Source organism: Bos mutus, chromosome 14 (genome assembly GCF_027580195.1).
Source record: "Bos mutus isolate GX-2022 chromosome 14, NWIPB_WYAK_1.1, whole genome shotgun sequence".
Classification (NCBI taxonomy): Eukaryota; Metazoa; Chordata; class Mammalia; order Artiodactyla; family Bovidae; genus Bos; species Bos mutus.
Window position 1 is genome coordinate 79,195,800 of NC_091630.1, and position 19,749 is coordinate 79,215,548.

The 19,749-nt window shown below is 41.7% G+C and overlaps 1 long non-coding RNA gene across 2 annotated transcripts in view; it reads left to right on the forward strand.

Moving 5' to 3' along the window:
* The window catches only part of LOC138990775 (uncharacterized), a 586,949-nt gene that overhangs the window by 374,316 nt on the left and 192,884 nt on the right, over positions 1-19,749 (forward strand). The window contains exon 1 of one of the 2 annotated variants that reach the window (XR_011466877.1): positions 8,048-8,184. The exons of the other annotated variant lie outside the window; for it this stretch is intronic. This is a non-coding gene — a long non-coding RNA (uncharacterized lncRNA). Of the gene's footprint in view, positions 1-8,047; positions 8,185-19,749 lie in introns of those variants that run through there. 2 annotated transcript variants of the gene reach the window in all.

Genomic DNA, 19,749 nt, shown 5'->3' on the forward strand with positions numbered 1-19,749 from the left:
CCTAGACGGGCTACAGCCAAAATGCCTGTGAAAAACCTTCCTGGGCTTGGGTAACAGCCTGGGAAGAGTTTGGAGGGATGAAAGAGCAGAGTGTGTTGTGGGATCTCCAAGTATTCCAGACACTGAGGCTTAGGCTGGACACAAGCTGAGAACATAGTGGGAAAAGAGACAGAAAAAGTAGGGCAGCATCACATTAGGCTTTGGTTGACAAATTTTTAAGTCATGTCTGTTCCTTCTGCTTATTGGCTAAACCAGGAGGCATTTCCAGCCTTCAGGTTCTTAGGCTGCCCCTGGCTTGTGGTCCAAGATTCCATGGGTCACTTAATCTCTCTGAGGCTCAGTCTACCTGATGGTAACATGTTCTGCTTCTTTTTTTTCCCCTCATTTCTCTTTAAAAAGATTTTAATGTTACTATCACAAATTTAACTTTATAGAAAAACTATCACAAATGAAATCAACCCTGAATATTCATTGCAAAGACTGATGCTGAAGCTGAAGCTCCAATATTTTGGCCACCTGTTAAGAAGAGCTGACTCAATGGAAAAGACCCTGATCCTGGGAAAGACTGAGGATAGGAGGAGAAAGGGGTGGCAGAGGATGAGATGGTTAGATGGTATCACTGACTCAATGGTCATGAATCTGAGTAAACTCCAGGAGATAGTGAAGGGTAGGGAAGCCTAGTGTGCTGCAGGCCAGAGGGTTCCTAAGAGTTAGACACAACTCAGCAATTGAACAGTAAGAGTGGCATAGAGGAAAAAGCCTTATAACTTTAATCATGGCTCTTTCACTGTTTCAGATCTGTCACTGTTAACCCAATCTGCTTTCCCCCGATGTGTAGGTTTATAAATCTCCTTGCTACTGAGTCTAGGCTTATGTTCTGCTTCTTTATGTGATTGTGGCCCCCCAGACTGCGTGGTAGGAGTACATGTGGATTGTAGGTGCTGCTGCTAAGTCGCTTCAGCCATGTCCGACTCTGTGCGACCCCATAGACGGCAGTCTACCAGGCTCCCCCGTCCCTGGGATTCTCCAGGCAAGAACACTGGAGTGGGTTGCCATTTCCTTCTCCAATGCATGAAAGTGAAAAGTGGAAGTGAAGTCACATGGTCGTGTACGACTCTTCGAGACCCCATGGACTGCAGCCTACCAGGCTCCTCCGTCCATGGGATTTTCCAAGCAAGGGTACTGGAGTGGGGTGCCATTGCCTTCTCCGGTTGTAGGTGCTATGCAAGTACAATTCTTTTTTTTTGCCACACCACACAACACATGGGATCTTAATTCCCCAACCAGGGATTGAACCTGAGCCCCTTGCAGTAGAACCATGTAGTCTTTTCCATTGGTCTGCCAGGGAAGTCCTTGAATGTTTTAAATTAAATATTGGTTCATGACACCATATAATATATTAAAAACAAAATGATCACATATTGCTTCTGTTTTATGTTTTGGTGTTTTGGCCTTGAGGTTTGAAGGCTCTTAGTTCCCAGACCAGGGGTTGAACCATCACCCCCTGCGTTGGCAGGTGAAGTCGTAATCACCGGTTTCCAGTGAAGTCCCAGCATCATATAATCTAGATATTTGATCAGGATAATAGATACAGATATTTGAAATGTAACAGTCATAATAATGTGATTCTAAAGGCAATCATCTTTTGAGTGTTTGCCAGTGCCTCTGAAACGAGTCCTTTATAAATATGGCCCCATTTAATTTTCACAACACCTCTGTTTGATAAATACCACTGTCCCCCTTTACAGATGAAGTAACTGAGCCTCAGAATGGTTAAGAAAACTGCCTGCAGCTGCACAGTTCACAAAAATAATACAGTTGGGATTTGAATCTGGATCAACTCAAGTTTTCTGTTGAGTTGTGCAAAGGAAGCAACCAGATTGGGAACCTGGATGTTCCAGAAAAAAAAAAGGATGTGGAAGACATCTCTGTAAATATAGGGGGAGGCATAATGCTCAAGGGGCAAATTGTATCCAACAGCCAGATATTTGTAAATAAGTGATGACTAACTGCTCGGTAAATTAAATTCCACCTTATTTACTTTTTTCTTATCCTTCTCCCCTTTATGTTGACTTTAGAATATAACCATAGAAATAAGAAAGATAAACTTTTATATTCACAAATGTTTAAGATAAATGTGTAATTCCTATGTTACCAAGGGGAAAGGGGAGTTTAAAATAGGAACTTCTCAAGGTCACATGGCTGGCCAGTGACTGACCTAGGGTTCTGAACCCTCATTCTCAGCCTGTCTCCACTACAACACGCTATTTCCTCAAGTCATCATTATCCCAAACAGCTCCATTCTCGAAGCTAAGCACCTCTGTTTCTCCAATTCTCCACTTTTCACTTGAAAATAATACTGTCTCCACTAAACTGAAAGCTGAAACTGCCATCTCCCAAACGGGAGCGTTAAATTCATTACTAAAGCTTAAAACTCAATTCAGGTATGCTCAGCTACCAGCCCAGGCGGGGAAGTGAGACGCCTATAACCATCTCGGTGCTTTTGCTCATTTTATGGGCCCCTCCCCTCTCGCTCCCCCTCCCCTGCCGACCATCAGGAATTCACATTCTGGAGGCTCCTTTGTGGCAGCATGGGCTCACATCTCAATTTCCAAACATCTGGCTGATTTCAATCAATGAGGCTCTAAACACACCACTCCTGGGGCTGCAGAGCTAGTGGTGGGGATAACTGGATTCAGGATGCACAGCCAGCAATAAACAACCAGAGGGCCTCTGCATTCTTTTATTCATGAGAATCTTGGTTTACACTCCCAAGGCTGGGCTGGGCAGAGGGAAACGTGAACACAAGACCTTACACAGCTAACAGGGCTGACAAGCCAGCTTAGTATAGGGCAAGTAAGTCTAGTCCTGTCTTCAGAACCAAAATTCTGCTTCGTGACTACAGGATAACAGAATACAAACAAACCTGCAGAGCAATCAGGACAAGAATTGGATGTACAAAGTAGGGGAGGAAATGTCTTTTCTAAAAGAGAAGATAAGAGTAAGAAGTTCTCTTCTTTGAATAGTGCTTTGTAATCAACAAAGGGCTTCCCAGGTGTCAGTGGTAAGGAATCTGCCTGCAATGAAGGAGATGGGGGTTTGATCCCTGGGTCGGGAAGATCCCCTGGAGAAAGGAAAGGCAACCCACTCCAGTATTCTTGCCTGGAGAATCCCATGGACAGAGGAGCCTGGTGGACTATAGTCCATGGGGCTGCAAAAGAGTTGGACATGACTTAGCAAGTAAACAACAAATCAACAAAATGTAATTGCACAATGGAGAGAGAGGGTAACAGCCAGAAACCCTATGGTTAGATTGCTGTGTTCCCATCCAGCTCTTCCCAATTATAAGCTGAGTGAGCCTGGGCAAGATGTTTAAACTTCTGTTGTCTTACTTTTCTAGGGATGAGAAATTCTCCCACTATGTTCCTATTAGAACTTTTGTAAGGATTAAATAGGGCTTCCCAGGTAGCACTAATGGTAAAGAATATGCCTGCCAATGTAGGAGACGAAAGAGACTTGAGTTTGATCCCTGGGTTGGGAGGATTCCCCTGGGGTAGGAAAGGGCAACCCACTGTAGTAGTCTTATCTGTGAAATTCCGTGGACAGAGGAGGCTGGTGGGTTACAGTCCATGGGATCTCAGAGAGTTGGACACGATTGAGAAAGGATTAAAAAAGATCCCACATAAGAAGTGTTGAGAGACTGTCTGCTACCTGGAAATGCCATATAAATGTGCTTGCTATTATTATTTCAGTTGTTCTTTACAAATGGCCAGCAGAGTAGAGTAGATATTACTGAAACTGGGTAATCATTGCTGCTACTGCTAAGTCGCTTCAGTCGTGTCCGACTCTGTGTGACCCCATAGACGGCAGCCACCAGGCTCCCTCGTCTCTGGGATTCTCCGGGCAAGAATACTGGAGTGGGTTGCCATTTCCTTCTCCAATGCAGGAAAGTGAAAAGTGAAAGTGAAGTCGCTCAGTCGTGCCCGACTCTTAGCGACCCCATGGATTGCAGCCTACCAGGCTCCTCTGTCCATGGGGTTTTCCAGGCAAGAGTACTGGAGTGGGTTGCCATGGTAATCATTAGCCAAATCCATTTCACCTGCCTTCCCTCATCAAGGTTGAGTGAAAACTACCAAAACTTTGCATGCCTTTCAAGCAGCACGGTAGCCTAAACAATAAGATGTTTGCCTGAGTTTTCCAGGCACTTGGAGTCAGCTGTGTCTAGTTTAGGCTAAGTTGGTTAAGACTGGGCATGTGCAAGTCTCAGCTCCTTGACCTTTTGATTTCAGAGGGCCTCAGGTCAAGCTAAGCTCCTTGGTTTATTAAAGGCTCTCCCCATACCTTTTACTGCCTTGCTGCATTTTTCCTTATCCCATAAATGCCACAAGCACCTTGCCTTCTGGGAAGTGGATCTGGAGTCCTTCTGTCTCCTTGATTGGCTGCCTTTGTCATAAACCCTCCCTTAACTGCAAGCCTCAGCGTCTCAGCAATTTAGCTTGATGTGAGTCAAGAAAAATGAACCTGCTTCAGTAGCATTACCTCTGTTGGAAAAATGGAAGCTCAAAGCGATTAAGTTTAAAAGTGTACCAGTAGTAAGTTAAAACTTAGCTCCAGTGCTTTTCTTTCTTCTCTCTCTCTCCTTTTTTTTTTTTTGCTGACTCACTGTGAGGCTTGCAGAATCTTAGTTCCTCCAATCAGGGATTGAACCTAGGTCTCATCAATGAAAGTGACGAGGCCTAACCACTGGATGACCAGGTAATTTCTCAGTTAATTCACTCTTTGTGAATTGAGCCCTTACTCTATGTGCGAGCTACACTGTTGAGGACTCAGAGATATAACTTGATGTAGGTATTTCCTCAAAAGTATCTGAGGCTCATGCTTACTGCCTGATACAAGCAAAGCTGGAAGAGATTTGGTGGTATGAATGGGTAAGCTTTCAATAGCAGGCCTTCATTACTAAGCCATGGTTTTGCAAGGTTTAAGTGATGGAACCACTAGAAATCATGAAATTTTGCTCTTCTTTCGGAAACACTGAATTCTTGAGCTGTTCCGTGAATGAAGGAGACACACTATCAAATTCACACTCTACTCGGAAAGTTCAGTGGTAAAATTTCAGGCTCAGGAGGAGTTGAACTCTCCTGATTCAAAGCCCATGCCATCTCTTACTGGCTATTTGACCTAGAGTCAATTCATTACCCTTTCTGAATCTACAGTTCTTTTATTATTTATTTTTTATCAGTTTTATTTATTTTAAAAATTTTACTGGAATATAGTTGCTTTACAGTGTTGTGTTAGTTTCTACGGTACAGCAAAATGAATCAGTTATCAGTATACATATATTCTCTCTTTTTTGTGTTTCCTTTCCATTTAGGTCACCGCAGAGCACTGAGTTGAGTCCTGGTGCCATACAGCAACTTCTCATTAGTTATCTATCTCATTCATAATATCAATAATGTATGTGTCAATCCCACTGTCCCAGATCATCCCAACACCCCTCCCGTGCCCCATTCCCCACTTGGTGTCCATATGTTTGTTCTTTTAAATGGGGATATGGCTCCGACCTCCCCTTAGAGATAATGAGATAATGCAGCTTCATCCAGTCTTATTTAAGCCTTATATCCTCTTTCCCGAAAATCCTGATTGCCTTCCTGCAGATAGCCTGCAAGACCCTGACACAGAAAATGACTCTGCTTTTTGATTTTTAGAATGTTTGTTTTAAATTTTCTCTTGTGGCCATTCCTGAGGATGGAGGGCAGGCAATAACGTGGTGTGTGATTGTGACTGCAACTCTCCCCTGCCCAGTCATGGGTAAAAGCAGCTGGCATTTATAAATCTTTGGGGCCTGTTACTGAGTGTATTCTAAAATCAGCTGTCTAATGGAATTTTAAAAAGTGTTTATTTAAAGCTTGTGTTGTGTACTCCGTCACATCCTACTCTTTTCAGCCCCATGGACTGTAACCCCCCAGGTTTTTCTGTCCATGGAATTCTCCAGGCAAGAATATTGGAGTGGGGTGCCATTTCCTACTCCAGGGGATCTTCCTGACTCAGGGATCGAACCTGTGACTCTAGTGTCTCCCACATTGGCAGGCAGATTCTTTACCTCTTGTGCCACCTGGGGAGCCCATTTCATGCTTATTGTGTGTTAAATGGGGCTTCCCTGGTGCCTCAGTCAGTAAAGAATCTGTTATAGTCAGAGGAAACAGGTGATTAAGGCAGATAAGGCCCACTCTCTTGTATAACATATTTTAGTGGAATGACATGTAACAAACCCATAAACAAATAATAATTTAAAGCAGTAATACATGCTCTGAAGGCTGGAAAATAATAGTGCTATGATAGCTACTACTACTGAATTGGTAATAGTACTCATGATTATAGCCAGCAAGAGAGGACTGAGTATCTAATAGGCAGCAGTGTGATTGCTCTTCTTTCACTTATCACGTCTTTTTTTTTTTTTTAAAGGAGCACCTTTTTCGCATTTCTTAGATTAGTTTTATGGGGTTATGGTTTGGAAAACCTTCATTTCCAGCAAACAATCTTCAAGTGTAGCTTTCAGTGTGCCTGCCCCTAACATTTGCAGGGCCCTGCATAAGAGTACAAATAGTGGCCCACATACCATGTGTCTAAATATTTAAGGGTTACAAATCAAGCTAATAAACTTTCAAATCTATCCTCCTAGCTTGACAAATACAATGTCATAACAATATGCAAAGCCAGGTTTCGATTTCGAACTTTCAGAGCCTTGGGTTTTTGTGCCGGAAAGTGGTGGCCTGGGGAGAACTGGCTCCTGAGAACCACATTCTTTCTCAGCCCTGAAGCGGTAAGAGGCTTTGCTTGAAAGATATGGACCGCAACCCACACCCACGAACACCTATCATTTGGGTACCTCTTGGCATGCCCCTTAAAAAGTCTGGACCAGAAATTGCAGAGTTCTTGGTACCCAGCAAACAAAGAAACATAAAGTACAGATAGAATGACTAATTATCCTTTAAGTTACTTCCAACCCTGACATTTCATGATTCGGTTTTTAGTGCTAGAATTTGGATGATCTGAAACGTGCAAAATATTAATATCATGCTCTGCATGTACACAATATTTTGTCTAGGAAGAAGTGTGCCTTGTGGAAAATTCTTAACAGTGGCATAGGAAACACAGCACTGGGATCTATTGTATAGACATGTCTTGTCAATAATAATAATTCATTGATCTCAAAAGGCCCTAGAATCCAAACAAATGTCAAATCTCAGCAGGTAAGAGTAACCAAGGTCAGAATTATGGGCAAAATATTTCCCTTCCTTGGACTTCAGTTTCACTTGTGAAAATACTAAGCTTTGGATTCCAAGTTCCTGTTAGCACATTTTTATAATTCTATATGTGATCTTCAAAAGCTTTCCCCTTGAATAGGAAGCAAGGGTGTTTAGTAAGAAGAAGGATCTCAACAATGAGATGTTTACCAAGAGCAATAATTGTGAATTATGTTACAATTCTCTTAAAGCCTATGTAAAAGGTTGAATGCATTATCTCATTGAATTTTTCATTCCCAGCCTGTGATGCTGGTATCTTTTCCTTCACTTGCCACTAAAGAAAATGAATCTGAGAGAAGATAAGTGAATTACCCACCATCTTTCAGCCTCTGAGTGACAGGGCCAGGTCACAAATCCGTGTACAACCTTTAAAGTGGGTCAGCAGGTTTTCAAACCTTTGCATTGGGGAAAGGTGCTCTTGTAGGTGTGAAATCCACTCTTTCTGAAGGAAGAAGGGGATAAAAAGCAGCAAGCACAAGCATGTCTCTTGTGACTCATTAGTCAACTTCAGGCAGACCTCTATTTCAGAAGGAAAATCATTATTGCAGTTGCTACCAGGCTGATACACACAAGATGTACATGCCCTCCACGCTGCAGCCCTGTCTCACTTTGCCCTGGACACTCAGCCTCTGAAATAATACAGCCAATGGGACACTTTCCTGGCACATATGTTGTAAAATGCATAAAGGCTGAGAATGTGTTTCCGAGCCCTGCTTCTCTTTCCATCTCTTAAATAGATTGTGTGCGCAGTCTGGCCAGTTGCCCGCAGCATTCTACCTGCTGCGCTGGGAAAGGCTGAGCCTCCGTGGAGAAAAAGAGGCTCCAAGAGACTTCATGCCAGGCGGAGGACACAGGATATGCTGCTAATTAAGTGTCCAAGGTGAGTGGAGACAATGGAAGAGGGGAGGTGGTGAATGTAAAACTAAACATCAAAGCATTACAAAGAAGCACACCTAAATGCAGATTCACTGGAATGAATCAAATGAAAGTAAGTTGAAACAAGAGAACAGTGCTAAATTCACCAAATGGAAACACATTTTGGGGACAAGATCTTGCTTGTGTTAACCCACCAACTGTGGTGGCCAATGATGTATCTGGCCACTAATACGCTGTTCCTCACTTGGCCTGGGATTTCAGTCTCTGTTACTTTCTTTAATGTCTGTATGACTGTGGGTTGGTTAATTAAACTTTTAAATCTCTTTTGTTTGGAAAAGGGGGGTAATTATACATACTACTCAGGGTTTTTTTTTGTTGTTGTTGTTGACAAGTGTGTTATACTTTCTATCCAAACTGGTTTAGGTCAGCCTTTGGAAAATAGATGTTTATCTTATCTCTAGTAGCTGCTGTAATCAGAATCGCCATTTTCATTAATTTTTATTTCCAACTTCCATGCTTAACAAAATGATCCCACTAAATGTTGAGTGCACTTGTTAAATTTTAAATCAAATTTAATGGGGCAGAATTTACATACAATAAAACACTCAGTTCAGGTGTAAAGTTCAGTGACTTTTGATAATTCTATACCTTCTTGTAATCACCACTACCATCAAAATAAGGAAAACTCTCATGCTAAGATGTCCTCTGCTGACCCTTTGTGATCAGTGACCCTCAACCTCCAGCCCACGCAATTACTGATCTGCTTCCTGTTACCGTGTGTATTGCACACTGTTTGTTTCTTGCCTTTTCGCACACTTTGGGTTTTTATTTGCTCTTCTATATCCAGCTTTTTAATGTGTGAATTTAGGTGATTGACTTTACCATTTGCTTTTCCTGCTTTAACCACATCTCAAAAATTGATATGTTTTAATTTTCATCCAGTTTGGAATACCTTATCATTTCTCTTCTTGTTTCTCCTTCAAATGGTTTCTTTAGCAATGTATTATTGATTTCATACACATGTGGGCAATTTTGAGTTATCTTGCTATTTTCTGATAATATTAGTTTTAATTCTATTGTGATCAAAGAGCATGCTCAGCTTTATTTCAGTTGTTTAAAATTTGAGACTTCTTTTATGGCTAAGGACATCATGGTAAAAGTGAATATTCTCTTAAGAAGGCAGATCTCATGTTAACTTTTCTTACCACAATAAACTTGAAAAAAATTAGAAAATGTCATTTGTATTTACCATATTTGGCACTCTACAGTCTTTTGTGTTGATACAACGTTCCTTTTAGTATCATTTCCATTCTTCCTTTAGTTCCTTTAATTTTTATTTTTTGTATACTGTATCTGTTAACAAATTCTTGCAGCCTTTGTATGTCTAAAAGTCTTTATTTTTACCTAAGTTTTGAAAAGTGTTTTTTCTGGCGATAGAAAAGTGTTTTCCTTTCAGCACTTTTAAGACTGTAAGCCATTTTCTCTGATTTACATAGTGCTAAACATTCTTATCTCTTACCTTTACTTCTAGTCCTCTGTTAATAATAACTTTTTTCTATAGAAGACTTTGAGATATTATTATTGGTTTTTAGAATTTGGTTATTATCATCAATTTTCTTTATTTCTGTTCCCCTTTTCTGTGTTTTCTCTCATATTTTTGGATAAATAAAGTCCAAAATCCTTAGCTAATCATACAAAATCCTTCCACATCTAGTCCCTGGTGACCTCAACTTTATGGCTTATAACTCCTCTGCCCTGAACTAATGTGCTGTCATACCTCCCAAGTCTCCACAACATTTTATAACTTCATTTATTCTATTCATCATTTTTTCAACCTACTGCAGTGGAAGTTTTCTGGTTTTTCCAGATATGTTTTCCAGTCTTATTTCAGGCTGTATGCCTAGGACACTCTTCTGTATGGGCTACATTAATGGGATTCAAAAGATTGCCAGGAGAAATATCAATAACCTCAGATATGCAGAGGACACCACCCTTATGGCAGAAAGTGAAGAAGAACTAAAGAGCCTCTTGATGAAAGTGAAAGAGGAGAGTGAAAAAGTTGGCTTAAAGCTCAACATTCAGAAAATGAAGATCATGGCATCTGGTCCCATCACTTCATGGGAAATAGATGGAGAAACAGTGGAAACCAGTGTCAGACTTTATTTTTTGAGGCTCCAAAATCACTGCAGATAGTGATTGCAGCCATGAAATTAAAAGATGCTTACTCCTTGGAAGGACAGTTATGACCAACCTAGATAGCATATTCCAAAGCAGAGATATTACTTTGCCAACAAAGGTCCGTCTAGTCAAGGCTATGGTCCAGTAGTCATGTATGGATGTGAGAGTTGGACTGTGAAGAAAGCTGAGCGCCGAAAGAATCAATGCTTTTGAACTGTGGTGTTGGAGGAGACTCTTGAGAGTCCCTTGCACTGCAAGGAGATCCAACCAGTCCATTCTAAAGGGGATCAGTCCTGGGTGTTCTTTGGAAGGACTTATGCTAAAGCTGAAACTCCAGTACTTTGGCCACCTCATGTGAAGAGTTGACTCATTGGAAAAGACTTTGATGCTGGGAGGGATTGGGGGCAGGAGGAGAAGGGGACGACAGAGGATGAGATGGCTGGATGGCATCACCAACTCGATGGACGTGAGTCTGAGTGAACTCTGGGAGTTGGTGATGGACAGGGAGGCCTGGTGTGCTGTGATTCATGGGGCTGCAAAGAGTCGGACACGACTGAGTGACTGAACTGAACTGAATGCAAGTCTAAATTATATCATAAGGGTGGGGTCCTAATTAGGCAGAAATGGTGGCCGTATAAGAACACAGTTTGCTTTATCCATGTACATGCAAGGAAGAAAGCTGTTGTGGGGACCTGGTAAGGTGACCACCTGCAAACTAGGGAAGGAGCTCTCTCACCAGACACTGACCTTGCTCACACCTTGATATTGGACTTCCAGTATCTAGAACTGTGAGAAAAAAGATTTCAGTTGTTTGTCACTCAGTCTATGGTATTTTCCAAGTAGCCTCAGCAAACGAATAAAAGAGCTGACTAACACTGCTGCTGCTGCTAAGTTGCTTCAGTCGTATCCAACTCTGTGTAACCCCATAGATGGCAGCCCACCAGGCTCCACCGTCCCTGAGATTCTCCAGGCAAGAGCACTGGAGTTGGTTGCCATTTCCTTGTCCAATACATGAAAGTGAAAAGTGAAAGTAAAGTCGCTCAGTCGTGTCTGACTCTTCGAGACCCCAAGGACTGCAGCCCATCAAACTCCTAGGCCCATGGGATTTTCCAGGCAAGAGTACTGGAGTGGGGTGCCATTGCCTTCTCTATGGCTAACACTAATGGTATAAAATACATCCTTGGAAGGAAACACATGTTTGATTCAAACGCCAAAACTGAAAGACTCTGTGTGTGTGTGTGTGTGTGTGTGTGTGTACATACTTGGCACGCTAGAGAATATTATGATAAACAAGACAGACATGCCTCTTGATGTCTTATAGTTCATGGTCCAGTGGAAATACAGTCAGATGTTTGTGAATTTTCCTCAGTTGGTTCACCTTGTATATATTTATGGGAATCTGTAAAGAGGAGTTAGAAGGTGGTTAACAGAAATTTTTGAGTTTCACCAATAGAACTACCACTTACTGTACAATTTCCTCAGCTATAAAATGGATTAATGAGATCACATATAGTCATTGAACACAAAATTATTGAGTGTTTGCAAATGCCAACTAAAAGATATAGAATACTGAACAGAAACTGAAATGTCATTTCTCATAATTTATAATCTAATCAGGTAATATAGTAACTGAAGTATATTAGAACCTCAAATTTTACTTATATTACCTTTATAAATGTTGTTTCTAATGACATACATGTGTGTCTCCCTCTGTCCTTATAAATCACAGCTTCTACTCTATTAATCCTCATGGTCATAGACTGTTTTAGTTACTTCTGTACTCTGATAGTCTGGTGCAGTCTCTGGTGTGTTCTTAGTGAATAAATGAACAAATTAAAGTATTTTAATAAGCACTGCTATTCTATGGGCTATTTTCATGGGTAATTCTATGGATACCCACATTTAAAGCTTTTCCCCAAACTATTGCCAAGTGAACCAGATATGTTTATTACTTTTTTTGAGTGCATGGCTTTGTTTTAAACCTTTAGTCATTGTTCAGAACTCTACTTCAAACGATGAGAATTGCCTGAGGGATCAAGGGAGGTTAAAATTAGTAAATATGTAGGATCCAGTCTATTACTTGATACATAGTATAAGTTCCATTCAGAGAACTAAGATCATGGCATCCAACTCAACATTCAGAAAACTCAACATTCAGAAAAGATTTCAAAAACTTAGCATTAAGATCCAGTTCAGCATTCAGAAAACTAAGATCATGGCATCTTATCCTATCACTTTATGGAAAATAGATGGGGAAACAATGGAAACAGTGACAGACTTTATTTTTGGGGAGCTTGAAAATCACTGCAGTTGGTGACTGCAGCCATGAAATGAAAAGACGCTTGCTTCTTGGAAGAAAAGCTATGACCAACCTAGGCAGCATATTAAAATGCAGAGACATTACTTTGCCGACAAAGATCCATCTAGTCAAAGCTATGGTTTTTCCAGTAGTCGTGTATGGACGTGAGAGTTGGACTCTAAATAAAGCTGAATGCTTAAGAATTGGTGCTTTTGAACTATGGTGTTGGAGAAGGCTCCTTAGAGTCCCTTGGACTGCAAGGAGATCAGTCCTGAATATTGATTGGAAGAACTGATGCTGAAGCTGAAACTCCAATACTTTGGCCACCTGATGTGAGGAATGACTCATTGGAAAAGACCCTGATGCTGGGAAAGATTGAAGGCAGTAGGAGAAGGGGACGACAGAGGATGAGGTGGTTGGATGGCATCACTGACTCGATGGACATGAGTTTGAGTAAACTCTGGGAGTTGTTGATGGACAGGGAGTCCTGGTATGCTGCAGTCCACGGGGTCACAGAGCTGGACATGAATGAGCAACATAAATGCTTGATGAATTGAATCTGAATAAGAAACTGTCATTTAGAACCTATGTGTAGTGTCCATCCCCCTTAGCTTTGTGGTCAGGCAAGGTTAACTGTTTAAGTTCATCAGATATAGGGGTTTCCCTGGTGGCTCAGCTGATAAAGAATCCACCTATAATGTGATCCCTGAATTGGGCAGATTCCCTGGAGAAGGGAAAGGCTGCCCACTCCAGTATGCTGGCCTGGAAAATTCCAGGGACTGTACAGTCCATGGGATTGCAAAGAGTTGGACACGACTGTGTGACTTTCACTTTCATATCAGATATAGTAGGAGCAGGACTAAGGACCAGATACCTTGATCTCCATCCCTTATCAAGCACACTAGTGAAGGAAAGCTATTCCCTCATCAGAATATCAGCAGGAAATTAGGCATTGTAAAATCTGCATACAATCCTATAGAAACATGTGATACTGGGAAAGTCTTAGTTATGAAGCTTCGAAAATGAGCATTCCTTGCTAAACAAACGCCAACAGTAGTGGAGGAGATCATGTGGCCCAACCTCAGAAGCTTTGGACCACAGACATGCCTCGACTTAGGGTGGTTTGACTTAGGGTTTTTTTTTTTTTTTTTGACTTTATGGTGGTGGGAAAGTGATACCCATTCAGTAGAAACTGTACCTAATATTTTGAAACTTGATTTACCGTGCACCTTTCCCCTCCTACCCCTGCCACCGGGCTAGCTATTTGCTATTTTATACTCCAGTGTTGCTGGGTGGTGGCAAAGAACTGCAGCTCCCAGCCAGTCCCACAATCATCCAGGAGGGTAAACAACTGGTGTGCTGACAAGCATCCTGCACCCAACAACCATTCTGTTTTCCTTTCAGTATGGTATTCATTCAATTACATGAGATATTCAACACTTTAAACTTTGTGTTAGTTTTGCCCAGTTGTAGGCTAACACAACATGAGCATGTATAAGGTAAGCTAGGCTAAGCTGGAATGCCCTTTGACCTCGGATATTTTCAACTTATAGTGGGTGTATCAGGATGTAGCCCATTGTAGATCAAAGAAGCTCTGTATTTAGTTTTCCTTGTGAGGCTTTGGCCCAAGTCTTCAGAATCAGAATATGGATCCTAGAGTAAAGCACATCAGGGTCCCTGTCTCATTAAGTTACTGTTTAACAAGGACATGTAGCTTATCTTCTCTAAGCCTGGGTTGCCTTTTGCATGACTGGGAACCTACTCCTTTCTCACAATGTTGTGCAAGTACAGCATTTAGAGAAATTTCTTAGTAAATGGTAATGACCCCACTTTACTGGCCTCCAGGCAAAAGATAGGCCTGGGATTATGTTTAGACAGGTAGGCAGTTCCACATAATAGCTAAGATTAAGAGTCATACAGTTGTGGGTTTGAATGCTAGTTCTGCCATTTGCAACTTTGTGACTTGGGGAAGTGACTTGGCCTCTCCATAGATGTCAGAATCAGCCAGTTATACTGCTGGAGTGCATACCATGATGCCTTTCCCAGATCCCTTTTCAGGAATGACAGTGAAAAGTGAAAGTGAAAGTCACTCAGTTGTGTCTGACTCTTCGAGACCCCATGGACTATACAGTCCATGGAATTCTCCAGGCCAGAATACTGGAATAGGTAGCTGTTCCCTTCTCCAGGGGATTTTCCCAACCCAGGGATCAAACCCAGGTCTCCCTCATTGCAGGTGGATTCTTTATCAGCTGAGCCACAAGGGAAGCCCAAGAGAACTGATTTTTCCAACTGCTAGGGGTAGTCCTAACTGCTGACTCTCAGCTCAAGTCCTCCACAGGAGTTACCTTTGGTGAGAGTTCCTTACCCAGCATCACAACTCCCTCCTTGGGCAGCTTTTATTTGTGACTCATTGCTTTGGGGACATAAAGTCTCAGCCCCTGTCTCCGGCTTGGGACAACTGTAAGAGGCCAGTGTAGCTTCAGAGCTCCCCATGGAGCCACTTGAGCCCTGTGGGGACCATCCCGTAGCCCATCTTCTGTTACTGCCTGATTCTGGTTCTTTCTCTTTCCCCATGGGTGTTTATTCTGATAGCATTTCCCAGTACAATGTTCTGTAATGCCAGTCTCAGATACTCTTTGCACAGGAAAACAGTCTGCAACAGACATGCAAATAACCAAAACCCCCAAGTCTCAGTGACTAAGTGTTTATCTACACAGTTCAGCTCTTCTTCACGTGGTCACTTGGTGATTTAGTCTGATGAAGGCTCTGTTGATGCCCTGTAGCTTCTGAAACAAGCAGACTCTTTAGCTGAAAGTCCCTGCCACAGCTGGGAGAGCATCATTGGCTCCTATAGGCATTGATCTGAAAGAGACCTATGACTCTTCCATACAGACCCTGGGCAGACTCTGAGAATGAATGCAGTCACCAAGTCAAGTTGGAAAAATGGCTGAGAGCATTTCAGTAGTCAGGTTGGAATCGAAATTGTGGAGAAAATTTTCGACAAGGAAGACTGTGGCAGAGTGACAGATGTTATAAATTGATGGAAGCAAAGGCTCAGGACAATATTTTCCTTTTCCTTTTTACATTTTTGCCACATTCACCCATTTTTATAATATGTTACTGAATTTTGCTGTACTAGTAGGTTTACAGACACACTTACTTATTGAAAGAAAAATATTTATATTAAAAAAGCATGATAAAAGAAAGACTAGAATTATTCTTTGGAGACCTGACATAATTTATCAGTTCAGTTCAATCACTCAGGTGTGTCCAACTCTTTGCAGCCCCATGGACTGCAGCACACCAGGCTTCCCTGTCCATCACCAACTCCTGGAGTTTGTTGAAATTCATGTCTATTGAGTTGGTGATGCCATCCAACCATTTTATCCTCTGTTCTCCCCTTCTCCTCTTGCCTTCAATCTTTCCCAGCATCAAGGTCTTTTCTAATGAGTCAGTTCTTCACATCAGGTGGCCAAAGTATTGGAGCTTCAGCATCAGTCCTTCCAATGAACAGTCAGGATTGATTTCCTTTAGGATTGACTGGCTTGATTTCTTTGCAGTCCAAGGGACTCTCAAGAGCCTTCTCCTCCACCACCACCACCACCACCACCAGTTTAAAAACATTAATTCTTTGGCACTCAGCTTTCTTTGGAGTCCAACTCTCACATGACTACTGGAAAAACCAGTAGCTTTGACCAGATGGACTTTTGTCATCAAAGTAATGTCTCTGCTTTTTAAAACAGTGTCTGGATTGGTCATAGCCTTTCTTCCAAGGAGCAAGTGTCTTTTATTTTCATGACTATAGTCATCACTGGCAGTGGTTTTGGAGCCCAAGAAAATAAAGTCTGTCACTGTTTCCGTTGTTTCCCCATCTATAAGCCATGAAATGATAGGACTGGAAGCCATGACCTTAGTTTTTTGAATGTTGAGATTTAAGCCAGCTTTTTCTCTCCTCTTTCACTTTCATCAAGAGGCTCTTTAGTTCCTCTTCACTTCCTGCCATAAAAGTGGTATCATCTGCATATCTGAGGTTATTGATATTTCTCCTGGCAATCTTGATTCCAGCTACATTTTGCATGATATACTCTGCATATAATTTAAATAAGCAGGGTGACAATATGCAGCCTTGATGTACTCCTTTCCCTATTTGGAACCAGTCTTTTGTTCCCTGTTCGGTTCTAACTGTTGCTTCTTGACCTGCATACAGATTTCTCAGGAGACAGGTAAGATTGTCCAGTATTCCCATCTGTTGAAGAATTTCCCACAGCTTGCTGTGATCTATATAGTCAAAGGCTTTGGTGCAATCAACAAAGCAGACGTAGAGGTTTTCTGGAACTCTCTTGCTTTTTCTATGATCCAACAGATGTTGGCAATTTGATCACTGCTTCCTCTGTCTTTTCTAAATCCATCTTGAACATCTGGAAGTTCATGGTTCACATATGGTTGAATCCTGGCTTGGAGAATTTTGAGCATTACTTTGCTAGAGTGTGAGATGAGTGAAATTGTGCAGAAGTTTGAACATTCTTTGGCTTTGCCCTTCTTTGGGATTGGAATGAAAACTGACCTTTTCCAGTCCTGTGGCCACTGCTGAGTTTTCCAAATTTGCTGACATATTGAGTGCAGCACATTCACAGCATCATCCTTTAGGATTTGAAATAACTCAACTGGAATTCCATCACCTCCACTAGCTTTGTTCATAGTGATGTTTCCTAAGGCCCACTTGACTTTGTACTCCAGGATGTCTGGTTCTAGGTGAGTGATCACACCATCGTGGTTATTTGGGTTATGAAGACCTTTTTTGTACAGTTCTTCTATGTATTCTTACCACTTCTTCTTAATATCTTCTGCTTCTGTTAGGTCCATACCATTTCTGTCCTTTATCGAGCCCATCTTTGCATGAAATTTTCCCTTGGTATCTCTAATTTTCTTGAAGAGATCTCTAGTCTTTCCCATTTTATTATTTTCCTCTACTTCTTTGCACTGATCACTGAGGAAGGCTTTCTGATCTCTCCTTGCTATTCTTTGGAACTCTGCCTTCAAATGGGTATATCTTTCCTTTTCTCCTTTGCCTTTCACTTCTCTTATTTTCACAGCTATTTGTAAGGCCTCCTCAGACAATCATTTTGCCTTTTTGTATTTATTTTTCTTGGGAATGGTTTTGATCACAGCCTCCTGTATAATATCATGAACCTCCGTCCATAGTTCTTCAGGCACTCTGTCTCTCAGATCTAATCCCTTGAATCTATTTGTCACTTCCACTGTATAATCATAAAGGATTTGATTTAGGTTATAGCTGAATGGTCTAGTGGTTTCCCCTACTTTCTTCAATTTAAGTCTGAATTTTGGCAACAAGGAGTTCATGATCTGAGCCATAGTCAGCCCCTGGTATTGTTTATGCTGGCTGTATAGAGCTTCTCCACTTTTGGCTGTAAAGAATATAATTAATCTGATTTTGGTATTGACCATCTGGTGAGGTCCACATATAGAGTCTTTCCTTGTGTTGTTGTAAGATTGTGTTTGCTATGACCAGTGTGTTCTCTTGGCAAAACTCTGTTAGCCTTTTCCCTGCTTCATTTTGTACTCCAAGGTCAAATTTGCCTGTTACTCCAGGTATCTCTTGACTTCCTACTTTTGCATTCCAGTCCCCTATGATGAAAAGGACATCTTTTTTGGGTGTTAGTTCTAGAAGGTCCTATAGGTCTTCATAGAACCATTCAGCTTCAGCTTCTTCAGCATTACTGGTTGGGGCATAGAATTGGATTACTGTGATAGTGAATGGTTTGCCTTGGAAACAAATAGATCATTCTGTCATTTTTGAGATTGCACCCAATTACTACATTTTGGACTCTTTTGGTGACTATGAGGGCTATTCCATTTCTTCTAAGAGATTCTGTCCCACAGTACTATATATAATGGTCATCTGAGTTAAATTCACCCATTCCAATCCATTTTAGTTCACTGACTCCTAAAATGTCAATGTTCACTCCATCTCCTATTTGACCACTTCTAATTTACCTTGATTCGTGGATCTAACATTCAAGGTTCCTATGCAATATTGTTCTTTACAGCATCAGACTTACTTCCATCACCAGACACACCAACAGCTGGGTGTTGTTTTTCTTTGGCTCCATCTTTTCCATCTTCTGGAATTATTTCTCCACTCTTCTCCAGTAGCATATTGGGCACCTGCCAACCTGGGGAGTTCATCTTTCAGTGTCATATATTTTTGCCTTTTCATATTGTTCATGGGGTCCTCAAGGCAAAAAATACTGAAGTGGTTTGCCTTTCCCTTCTCCAATGGACCAAGTTTCATCAGAACTCCCCACCATGAACCCTGGGTGGCCCTACATGGCATGGCTCATAGTTTCATTGAGTTAGACAAGGCTGTGGTCCATGTAATCAGTTTGATTACTTTTCTGTGATTGTGATTTTCATTCTGTCTGCCCTCTGATCAACAAGGATAAGAGACTTATGGAAGCTTCCTGATAGGAGATACTGACTGTGGGGGAAACTGGGTCTTGTTCTGATGGGGTGGGGCCATGCTCAGTAAATCTTTAATCTGATTTTCTGTTGATGTGTGGGGCTGTGTTCCCTCCCTGTTGTTTGACCTGAGACCAAAGTATGGTGGAGGTAATGGAGATAATGGTGCCTCCTTCAAAAGGTCCCAGATACGTACTGCCACACTCGGTGCCCCCAACTCTGCAGCACCACCTCCGACCTGCACCTGTGCTGGAGGCTCCTGGACACTCACAGGCAAGTCTGGGTCAGTCTCTTGTGGGGTCACTGCTCTATTTTGTTTTGTTTGCTCCATTTTACTACAGAACTTCCACAGGACTGGGGAAACAGACTCGTGGAGGGCACAAACAAAACCTTGTACACACCAGGACCCAGGAGAAAAGAGCAGGGACCCCACAAGAGACTGACCTAGGCATGACATAATATATATACACATATATAAAACATGAAGAAAAGCCACTATGTTCTAACTAGAAAATGTTTTCTTCCAGAAGACTCTGAACTTTGAGCACATTCTCTATTTGTTAAAAATATCTATTAGCAAATGATAGGTAGGATAGCTCTAGCACCCAACTG